Below are 12007 nucleotides of genomic sequence, written 5' to 3'. Positions count from 1 at the left end.
CATTTATCTAAAATGGTATAGAGTTTTCTGCCTAGATGACCTCCAAGGTCCTTTTCAACTCTGATATTCTATTCTATGATTCTGGATATATACCATAGAACAAACAGGACTTGTTTATCCAGTGCCTGTATTAAAGAGATATCTGTACTCCTGTTTCGTCTTATCATTATACATAAATACTCAGGGTGTATAGGAGAATTTTTCATAAGCCTGTTGCTTTCAGATACCAATCCAACATATAATATTACCATGTTCTATGCAGCAGTGCTCAAATTCATTGGATGATGACCTCAAATTTATAAATTAAAGATAATAGGTGCTAATTTGGCATATTAGAATACTTTATAACTTGATATAGTCTTCCACATACTAACTTCTAATGCCCCTTTCACCCATCTAATGCTCCCACAATTCCTTGCAGATTCTCACTTTTTATGCATACTTTTAATTTTTAACATAATTTATATATCTTCTAGCTTTTTATAATTTATTTTAGATTTTTGTTTTCATTCTTCGTACATTAGATCATTTATGCTTCTTTTTAATGGTAATATTTCACTACATTTGGTGAATTATCATAATTAAAATTTGACTAAACTTGTCAACTTGTATATGGGGGAAGGGAAAATAAGGTGTGGTGGTAAGATACCCATAGAGGAAGTAAGGCAAGTAAAGTGAGCAAGCAATAAGAACTGTAATAATTTTAGATTAATTCACATAAAAAGTTCAAGTCTGCCTTTTCTTCCAGTTACGATACATAGTCATTGTACATTGCATTTGATGTGAATGGGGTCTTTCTTGACCTATACCCGGAATTACACAATTGGAGTTGAGCGAATGTATAAATGTCATTAATGAATAAATGAAATAAATTTGAACACATATTGACAAATGTTAAAGTAATTTCTGTGGTTTTTAACTCTCCTTGAGGATTTCCATGCTAGCAATTTATGATGTCATCTGTTCATTGGTGAGATGATAGATCATTAAATGCAGACAGATTTGAAGTTGCCACAGTGGCAATATAAAGTGGCTAGGGGCATACTATCCCTGTTTTGGGTATTTTTATTCAAACAAATAAAATTGTATCCATTTCTGGACATGTACTTTTTAAGGAGATTTGTTGACAAAAAAGCAAGGCCAGAGAATAAGAATAAAGGGCCAGAAAGGAATAATTCATGAGGAATAGAGTGAAGGCAATCTGGCTGAAGGCTCATACATGCCTGTATGTCTGTTAATAAAGAATACATACCTGCCTTTCTGATTTTTAAACATATGTCTGTAAAAATGATTTTGAAATCGCAAGTGGTTAAAAATGTAGCCACTAAAAGATCAATAATGTCAGAGCAAAAGGAGTGCATGCAATACTGATATCCAATTAATTGCCAGCAAATTAAAGTGCCAGTTTAAGCCTTTAATGGACTGCACTTAGTTTCTGAAAGACTGCTCACTTCCCTAAGAATAAGACTACTATTTGAGGCCTTGCTGTCTGGCCAGGGCACCAAGAAAAAAAAATGATGCTATTAAGAACAGAGCATTTTCAGAGAAAACTCTGCAGCTGTGGTGGATTTTTCCTCTTGCCCAAATCCCAGCCCCCTCTTACTGCTTTCAAGTCATCTTTAACAATGCTTTCCTTTTGTAAAACATTCATACACTTCTGCACCTCTTTACTTCAGGAAATAAATTTGCTGTTTCCCTGTTTTATAAACTATTGGAACTTTTTTAGAATGTTGGGACACAAATGACTAATGTATACTCTGCTTCTCCCATTCATAAAGAAAGGGTGATTATTCCCTTACATATCAAAATGCATGTGACAGGTGCTCCCAGATAGTATATAGTAGAGTTGATTTTCTCCTTTCTTAATGGATCAGTATGCAGAAGTGTGTGTTTTCCACCAAAAAAGATCAGTGAAGCTATGGGAAAATAAAAGAGGGTCACAGGTTGGGAGACTCCCTCAAATTCTGTCAGGCAGGATAATTAATTATAAATGTGGTTTTTTTTCTGAATCATCCCTAGGTTGGAGTGCATGTCCTATATTCATAATGATCGCAATTATGGTTCACACAACTGAATTTTTGTTTGTTTTGTTTCCCAAGTAGCCTACATGTATTAAATGCGTGTAAATGTTGGCTTTGCTAAGTGAGACTGTTGTGTCTAACACACAGCTGTGGATATTTCTCTACTTGGGGCCGTTCTCCAGCTTTTTGGAGTCTTGGGGTCCTTTTATTTTCTTAAAAACAATGGACGCCCAAAAGCTTTTGATTTATGTAGGTGGTATCTATCGCTATTAAGGATTAAAAATTAAGCGGCCCAGAGTCCTTGAGCGGCATATAAATCAGATAGATAGATAGATAGATAGATAGATAGATAGATAGAGATAGATAGATGATGGATGGATGAGTGGAGGGAGGGAGGGATGGATAGGATAGAATTCTTGATTGGCCAAGTGTGATTGGACATACAAGGAATTTGTCTTTGGTGCATATGCTCTCAGTGTACATAAAATAAAATATACATTTATCAAGAATCATAAGGTATAACATTTAATGATTGTCATAGGGGTCAAAGAAGCAATGAAGAAATAATTAATAATAAAAATCTTAAGGATACAAGCAACAAGTTACAGTCATGCAGTCATAAGTGGGAGGAAATGGGTGATAGGAATGATGGCAAAAAACTAGTGGTAATAGTAGTGCAGACTTAGTAAATAGTTTGACAGTGCTGAGGGAATTATTTGTTTAGCAGAGTGATGGCGTTCGGGGGAAAATGTTCTTGTGTCTAGTGCAGTGCTCTGTGACATTTTGAGGGTAGGAGTTGAAACAGTTTATGTCCAGGATGTGTGACGACATTTTGAGGGTAGGAGTTGAAACAGTTTATGTCCAGGATGTGAGGGGTCAGTAAATATTTTCACTGCCCTCTTTTTGACTTGTGCAGTATATAGGGATAGAGGGGTGGATGGATAAATAAATAAATAGATAGATATAGCTGAGAGACATTTTACAATGTGTGTTTATTGGATTTATTCGCGGACTCTCTGGAAGGTCTTGGGGGCGACCAGGTTGTACGTGGAGGACCCGCTGCTCCCTCAGAATATGAAGGGCGGCTTCCTTTCACCTTCCCGCAAGGCATCCTACAGGGACCCACCTGCTCCTTTCATTTTTTTTCCTTTCCGGCCGGGATTTTCAGCCGTGGTCCGGCCACCGAAGCCGGGGCCGAGAAGGGGAAGGGGGGAAACAGGCTCAGCCCGCGCAGGAATGAGACCCCCCTGAGGTTATAGCGACGGTCCCCGGGCAGGCGCCCCCACCACCACCCTCCGCTCCTTCTCGCCCCCTCAGCGGCATCTTCCCCTCCCAGGAAAGGCGCGCGGGCGCCGGTCGAGTCTGGCGGCGGGTTCGGATGCTGCGGCTCTTTCCCAAACTGCACCGCGGCAGCGGCGGCGGCGCTGCTCTCTCTGGCTCGGCCCGTCGCTGTCACCGCCAGGAGGAGGCTGCTGCTGCTGCGGCGGCTGCGCTTTCCCGACCGGCCTGGTGCCCGCCAGCCGCCGCAGCTTGCAGGAAGAAGCCGCCGCTTCTGCAGTTGCCGCCGCCATCATGGTGCCCGGGGCTGCAGCCCTGCCGGCGGCCTGGGGGCTCTGAGCCCTTTCGTCGCCTCCTCTTCCTCCTGTCGCCGGTCGTGCCGTCGCCACCGCCCTTCACTCCGCCGATTTGGGCCGCCGGTAAGGACAACCTTCCCTATCTCCACCTCGAGCCGAGCGGGCCCGGCGGTTTGGCTGGGATCGGGGGCGGCTGGGTGGCCCTTGGATGTCGGGCGGGGTCACCCGCGTCGGGCCCGGACTCTGGGATCTGCCTGTTTGGCACCCCGCTTGTCTGGGGCCTGCAGTTGTAGGAGGTATAAAGTGTGTCTGCCGGCCCTGGGCAACCCCAAGCAGGCCTCGGCAGAGCTCTCCGCTTCTTTCCCGGGCTCTTCGGTGAGGCAGGCGGGCAAAAGCGAGGAAAGATACACAAACAAAGGAAGGGGCTCCCGGGGTGGCTGGCTGGGTGGGCAGGCAGGGCTCCTCCCGGTAGGCTTCTTCCCCCCCTCCCCACTTTGTTGCTTCGGCCGAGGGTGGCCGAGGGCTGGAGGAAGGACCCACAAGCAGACAAAGGGACTTGTAGGGCCGGTCCACCCCTAGGTAGGAAGCGTTTCGTGTCGCGTTTGGCCCGCGACGATTGCTTCCCTCCCTCCCCCGGTTCTCTGGCTCCAGTTTGGAAAGTTGGGACTGCAAAAAAGGTGACGGGCAGGTTGCCCTTCGAATGGTTGCTGCTGTAATGTGGTCCCTGGCTATCAGGAATGACCCCCGATCATAACCCACCCACACATGAATGCAAAGATTGACAACCTGGTCAAGCCCCAATTCTAGCTGCTTCCTGTTTAGCCAAAGAGTTCCCATGGATCTTGGATACAGGCTGCTCAACACAACAGACAAAGGGTTTGACAGATTGTATGCATGTATGTATGTGTATGTATGCATATATGTGTGTGGGTGTATGTGTGTGTGTGTATCTGGGAACGAATTTATTTCTGGATTCTGGAAAAACATGTGAGATATATATGTATGTATGTATGTATGTATGTATGTATGTATGTATGTATGTACAGTATATGTATCACATGTTTTTGCTGAATTTTTAAAATTAAGGGAGACTAGTAAAAACACACACACATATATACATACATGCACACATACATATGTATGTATACATGTATGTATGTATTCCAAACGTGCAAAGAATTGATAAAGAAATAAAGGGAGACTGGTATAGATCTATTTCAAGCTTATTAGCTTTCATAAGTCATATATATATACATATATATATGTATATGTGTGCGTGCAACATATTTTTAATAATGATAATGAAAAGGAAGGGATACTAGTAAAGCTATTTTGCTCTCATCAGCTAGCCATATCCTTATCAGTTCAACAGAAACACACGTGTATATACACACACACACATACAAATAAATCGCAACTTCCCTAATTTATGAAATCCATTCTCCCATAGAGTTTTGACTTATTCTGATTTTCTTTTGTTTTGGTAAAAAAATGAGTGAGCTGTCCTGCAGAAGCAGCCCCCCTCTTTCTTTTTTTAAGAAAGGGGAAGCTTTAGATTCAGAATACTGTACCTTGAAAAGAAATAATTCAAGAATCGCAGTATCTGACTTCTTTTTGCTATTTTAGTGAGGAATTCTGATCTCTTTGCAGACAGACTTGTCAGTAACATAGATTGAGGCTGCATGCCTATGCAGGTGTGCCTGGGAATCAAATCTGCTTAATCTCAGTGGCAAAAAGAGTGATCCAGAATCCAGAAATAAATTCGTTCCCAAAACTCACATTTTTTGTCTTTTTTTCTTGCACTATTAAATGACATTCCTTTTCATTATTGTATTTTGAAAGTAAGAAACACAATAATTGAGCTCATTTTGGGGTGGCTATGTACCCCAATGATACGCCTTCCGTAATTTATTTTTAACTTTATAAGATGAAGATGATAAAATGTTTGGGAGCTTACGTATGAGTAGAAATGCTCAATTTTAAAAACAGCTAAGATGTAATACTCTATTCATAGTTGTTTGTATTTATTTGCATTAAAATGGAAAATGACTACTTGCCACAATTCAAACAAGCATTTACAGATCCCAGACTATTATTATTCAGAGAAAACTCTGCGTAAATAGAAAGACAGTAGAATGATCCTTGGTTAAGGTATTGTGGTAGAAACACATCCCTGAAAGAATCACATACAGTATAGACATGTTTTTAAGCCATAAAACATGTTGAAGCAAATTCTGTGCTTAAGATCATCTAAAACACAGGAGCATTTCTAATAAGTGTTATTCCCCCTGGAAGTGCATGTAAAAATATTTCAGTGGAGGATATTGGAATTCGTTAATCATATTTTTCAGGAAATGTTTATCAGCGTGGTTATAGATACCTGTTAAATCATGTGTAAAAATCTTCATGGGAGAACATTTTCAATGGCATCAAGTTTCCTGTTTACCCACAAGGGAATGAATAATCTAAAATATGTCTCCAAAATGAATTGTGATAATGACAAAACTCATTCATTATCAAAATGTTTGCTTTCCATCAAAAGTACTTGTAGCTAGTATTCAGACCCAACTTGAGGAGAGACATGCCTAAATATCACTAATGATTTCATAGGTCTCCTATGCTATTGAATGATTATTATATGCCATAGGTTAACTCTGGCAACGTTCTGATATAAATAATATATTGGAATAAAGATAATTTCAGACTGATAGCTCTCAACTCTAATAACCCAAACAAACTAAATTTCATCTTTTCTTGGGTTGTTTTTTTTTGCATTAAGGAAAAATGGAAATGAATGTTACAGCAGAAGATATGTTATTTCTGAATATCAGAAAATATTCTTTTTAGATATGATTTTTACTAAAAATTACAGTTAAAAAGAGAAAAAAACCAATGCAAACAAAACATACAAGAATAAAAGAAAAAATAAGTACAGAAAAGAAAAAATAGAGTAGAAAGGAAATAAAAAATAAGATCATAGTAAAGAAAAAGAAATAATGTGAAGAAATGATTTTTCCTCTCAGCATAACAAATATAAACAATTTTAATGTCACTTGTTTTAAATTACAACAAAATATATCTTCCCATCTATTTCTTCTCCATAAACAGATCCTTAAAGCCTCGTCATTCAATCCTGATCAGCAAAAGTATATTAATTACCAGAGACAACAATATATCTATTTTAATCTTGATCAAATAAACTAACGTTATATTCCTTCCTTTTTCTTTTAACAACATTGATTTTCAATCCATTCAAATTATGTCTTAGAACTTGATTTTTCTTTTCATTCTGTCTTTACAAGGTCATTTCACAAGATTTTTCAAAACTTTAACAAGTCAGTTTCATAAATCTCAACTTGGAAAGTTATCCAGGATACTCTTTTGATTTGCATTTTTACATCCTTTTAAACTATTATGACATCTTCTGTTTTCAGTTGTATATCCAGTATGGCATATTTTCCATATCGTTCTTATGGCCTGCCATTAGTTAAATCTACTTTCAGATCAGTCTCAACCTTGTCCAGTAAAACTTGTTCCTTTTGCATCACATATTTAAACACAGTCTATCTATAGAGATAGACACTTTTAAAATTAACTTCTAGAATCATTGTTCAGAAATATCCTTCAATATATCCAGTGTTAAGACACTGTATTTGCAAGTCAAATTTAAATTATTTTCTCCTTTAATTATAATCTTTAGTTTCTTCTGGTGCCCTCTCCTGTCTAACCTTCAAAGTTCCATCATATCATTTTTTAAAAAACAAATTCAAACTGAGAGCATTTTCCTTATAATTAACTCCGAAATCTTATTTCAAATCCATGTGTTTGTAATTTGCCAAAATCAAAGTTCTAATAAGAACTTTAGCTGCATTTCAAATATTTTCTAGAAGTTCTTAAACTTGTTTTTAACTTTATTTCACTAAGAATTGAAGGAAACTCACCTGGTGCTATAAAACTTGTTGATTCAAAAGTGCCTAATAGCTGAAAAGCAGGTAATAGGCAATTTTTGAAAGTGATTAAAAAAGAAAGTATGCAAACCCAGTGTCCTTTGAATATGAGAAAATGGATTTCCCTTATCTCCCAGAACTCTAGATCTGGATATCTTTGTCTTACAGTCTTCTCATGAGGAACAACTATCTGGTGGAGCATCTGTAGATGATCTTAAGTCCTCTCCTTCTTTGGAGAGGAATTACAAAGAGTCATCTATTTGTGTTTAGTGAACCTGCTTTCACTCTCACCATTTCTTCTCCCAAAGAAGAAATAGTGTATCATTCTACAGATGGGGTAATTTTATAATATAAATTTTACGTGAAAGTACCTTGTGTATGTAAATTTTAGGACATAACTAGAGAGAAAAAGCTCAGATTATAAAGTAGGGTACTCTTAAATAAAGTTTCAAAATAATTTAGAAAATTATGGAAACGTCAGCTCTGTATTTAAATCTGAGGCTTAGTAACAATATTTTGTCCGTTCTGTCACATTTTTCTGATTGATTGATATTCATTCATTCATTCATTCATTCATTCATTCATTCATTCATTCATTCATTCATTCGACTTCTATGCCGCCCAATCCCAAAGAACTCATGGCAGCTTACAATAATAATATAAATAGAAATACAATAGATACAGACCAATAAAAGAAGTCGAATATAATCTAAACTATGTAAAACCCCGTATTAAAAGAAACCCAATTAATATAAAGCAGTCATAATCCCATACATATATACCATTCATACAGTGAGGCCTTGTTAGTGTAGTGTAGTGTAATGTAGTGTAGTATATAGCAATGATGGCGAACCTATGGCATGGGTACCACAGGTAGCACGCAAAGTCATATCTGCTGGCATGCGAGCCGTTGCCCTAGCTCAGCTCCAGTGTGCATTTGTGTGCTGGTCAGCTGAGTTTTGGCTCGCACAGAAGCTTTGGGAGGGTGTTTTTGGCTTCCAGAGAGCCTCTGGGGGATGAGGGAGGGCCTTTTTACTCTTCCCCTGCATCAGGGAAGCCTTTGGAGCTTGGGGAGGGTGAAAAACTGGTCTACTGGGCCCAGCAGAAGTTGAGAAATAGGCCATTTCTGGCCCCCAGAGGGCCTCCAGGGGGCAGGAAAAGCTGTTTTCGCCCTCCCCAGGTATTGAATTATGGGTATGGACACTCGTGCATGTGCAATAAAGTATATGCACGCTCTTTCGGCACCCAAAGAAAAAAAGGTTCGCCATCACTGGTATATAGTATAGATTTGATATACTATTGACCCCACTTAAATGTCTTTATAAACAATGGTTTATAGATTATTTTATTTCTCTACTTTCTAGTTTACTAGAAATTAAAAATAGTTTCTACTGTGCAAAATGAGTCAGTTATATTTAATTAAATGAAATGTGATGTACAAAATGTATGGAAATGAAATACATATGATTTATGCTGCGTTTATTTTTATGTATATTTAATTTATAAAGTTGTGGTCTGTTGCTACACATGAAGAAAAGTTAAATATTGTTGTAAATAGCATTTATCTATAAAAGATATTTTCATGATTATCTTTAATCATTAAAGTTGTAAATTTACTTTATTTAAATTGATTTAATTAATTTAAGCAGCGCTACTTAGAGGCTTTGAATGAAAAAAATATGATCTCTTGAATTTTACTTTTAATGAGTACAGTAGTTACTTTGGCAAACAAATAGATACTGAAGCATTGGTAAATGGTTCTGGGAAATTTTCTTTTTCAGATTGCAATGTTGAAAATGTTACCATTGTTTCTGGGAGATAAACTCTTGACTTCTCTGCTACTTCTGTGAATTTCTATGAGACTGGCAGATCAGTAACTTTGGGTTAAGTTGATGTCTTTATGTTGATGTAGCTTTCAAAAGGGTTAAGTTGTAACTTTTTGTGAAAGTCTATAATATTTATATGAAAACTACTGATTGCGTGGTTTCATAGTTTTTTAAAATATGTATCTTGCCTTCTCTCTCTCTTTCTGTCTCTTGGATGCAAGATGGAAGTCAGATTCTTCTATATTTTTCATTCTTTCAATTTCCTTTCATTCAACTTCTGATAATTTAATGGACACATCCATATAAATTTTGTGGTGCAATTATGGAAAAGGTTTGTCAATAATGAGAAATACAACAGTAGAGTGTTTAATTAGTACAGTGATCCCTCGTTTTTCGCTGGGGATGCGTTCCAAGACCACCCGTGAAAAACGAATTTCCGTGATGTAGAGGAAAGAAATTTTTTTATGTATTTAACGAGTATTTGGACTTTTAAAACCCACCCTTTATATTAAACAGTCATTCTATAATGTCTCTCAGCTGGAACTACATGTGATATCCTACCAGTTTCTTTAATAGAGTGCAGTAGTACTGTAGAAGAATTTTATGAATTTTTAATGGATTTAAAATTTTTAATAGATATAAGCCCCCTTTAAAAACCTGTGAGGTAGCGAATCCGTGAAAGATGAACCGTGAAGTAGCGAGGGATTACTGTACTTGAATTTCACAAATAAGGATTGCTCTGAGAATGCTTGTCTCTTTAATTGGATTGACCTCATTGGAATCGATAGTGGTATCGTTGCAGTAAAAGAAGAACTCTTATAATTTTACAATTCATATCCTTTTCATCAGATGAAATTATTGTTATGCTTTTTACAAATTTCCATAAATATTGATTACTTTAGGAAAAAAACAATCTCCACCATCCCAAATGTATATTAAATGAACATTTCATAATTTAATAATAACAGACATAATTTTCTTTAGCTATTTCCTTATTTTAAAACTCCTGGTCACTTTATATAGTGGTTGACAATGTCCTTCTACTGGCATTTTTTATGTTTAAAAAATTACAATAATACTGAAAGTTTGACTCCCACCTCCTTAATCTGTTTTTTAATTCATTTAAATCAGCAAAGGCAAAAGGCAATTATTGAAATTATAATTTCATGAATTCTTTGTTTATGTGTGGATTAGGAAGAAAAATGATCTCTACACTGAGAAACGATTGATATAATCAATGCCATTACAGAATGTAAGAGCAATATTCTTCGACAAAAATGTCACAGTAGAATCACAGAAATATTTAGGGTGGTGCAAGATAATGTCCATATCCAAACATATGAATATTGCCAATGCTTTCATTAATACTGCCATTTTGGATTCAGTTTAGATCTCTGAAATCTTGTAAGAGCATTATTGGCCAGCGTTAAGACAGTACAGTCTGAAATAGATCAGATTGACCAAAGTTCAGGGAAACCTTGGGCTCCCCCCCCCTTAAGACAGTGGCTACCACCTAATAACTGAGATAAGCAATTAAAGATGCCTTTTAACATTGGTGCCAAGTTCCTGAAAGGAACCTCTTACCCAAACAAAGTCTGAACAGACAACAGGATTCTAGAAAACCAATAAATCCATACACTTAATATTAGATGGGCACAATTTTCCCCTTTTTTTAACTCTGTGAATTTCCAGCTCATAGAACAAGCAAATGATGATGGTCTGTCAATTGTCAGAAATATTTTGTTCACCGTGACCCTTTTCTAGCCTCCACTCCACAGCCTAAGAACTTTGTCCCTTAATTCCAACATTGGCCTTGGTCCATGAAACACTGGGAGCTGAAAGCCATTGCTTCCCTGTAACACTGAGCAAATTCTCACCCAGCTGCAGATCCATATGGGTGAGCTTGACTAGATAACCTTTAGGAACCACCACCAGTGCCCTCAATTCACTCTTCCCTTTTTCTTTCTGGAGTAGAATGTCTGACTGAAATTTCCTCTCTTAGTCTCTAAGGAAGGACATTTTATAGTTCCATCACAACAGCTAGAAAGGTAGACATTTTGGACTATTTAAAACTACTCATCGCCCCTTCAATGGCATTTGGTGGCCTTGTTTCCCAGCAAATGCTAAAGGTTATATTCCCCCCCCTCTCCATTATACCGCTTATGATGCTAAACCTCTAGTTGGTGTTCCCATTCCACAGGAATCCTGAGATATGGACTTTATTACCAATCTACCTTATGTCGAGAAGCTGCTGTCTTTTTCTCCATGGAGGGCGGAGACAGCAATCAGCGTGGGTTGACCTGTCCATCAACCAATCAGGACTGAACCCATGCTATTAAAGATTAATCTCTGCCAATAGCTCTGCTTTTTTGCTCAGTCCTAGACTTGGCAAGATGTGTGGTCAACTTCTGTGCTAGACTTCTATCTCCCTGCTCCTTCCAACTTTCTGATTGTAAGTTACCTTTAAAAACCTTTAAAAAACAAAAAAAAGGTCTGTTCATTTCTCCCCATAGCTACTTGCTGGGGAAAGGCATTAGTGGGACGAGGGAAGGTTCATCCTTTTGAACCTCGCCCAGTCCCGGGCGGGCCACCACCTGTTTTTCTCGCGCAATACACATCTTAAAGGCAAGTGAAGCAGA

At 37.9% G+C, this 12007-nt stretch overlaps 1 protein-coding gene across 3 annotated transcripts in view; it reads left to right on the top strand.

Moving 5' to 3' along the window:
* Positions 1 to 3417: 3417 nt before the first annotated feature.
* Positions 3418 to 12007, top strand: part of ZNF148 (zinc finger protein 148) — a 51869-nt gene continuing 43279 nt past the window's right edge. The window contains exon 1 of one of the 3 annotated variants that reach the window (XM_070730480.1): positions 3418 to 3718. The gene's annotated coding sequence lies outside the window, so the exon portion shown is untranslated. Of the gene's footprint in view, positions 3719 to 3749; positions 3892 to 12007 lie in introns of those variants that run through there. The other 2 variants (XM_070730464.1, XM_070730473.1) reach the window with 2 other exon arrangements.

Source organism: Erythrolamprus reginae, chromosome 1 (assembly GCF_031021105.1).
Source record: "Erythrolamprus reginae isolate rEryReg1 chromosome 1, rEryReg1.hap1, whole genome shotgun sequence".
NCBI lineage: Eukaryota > Metazoa > Chordata > Lepidosauria > Squamata > Dipsadidae > Erythrolamprus > Erythrolamprus reginae.
This window is presented reverse-complemented; position numbering and strand designations above follow the sequence as displayed.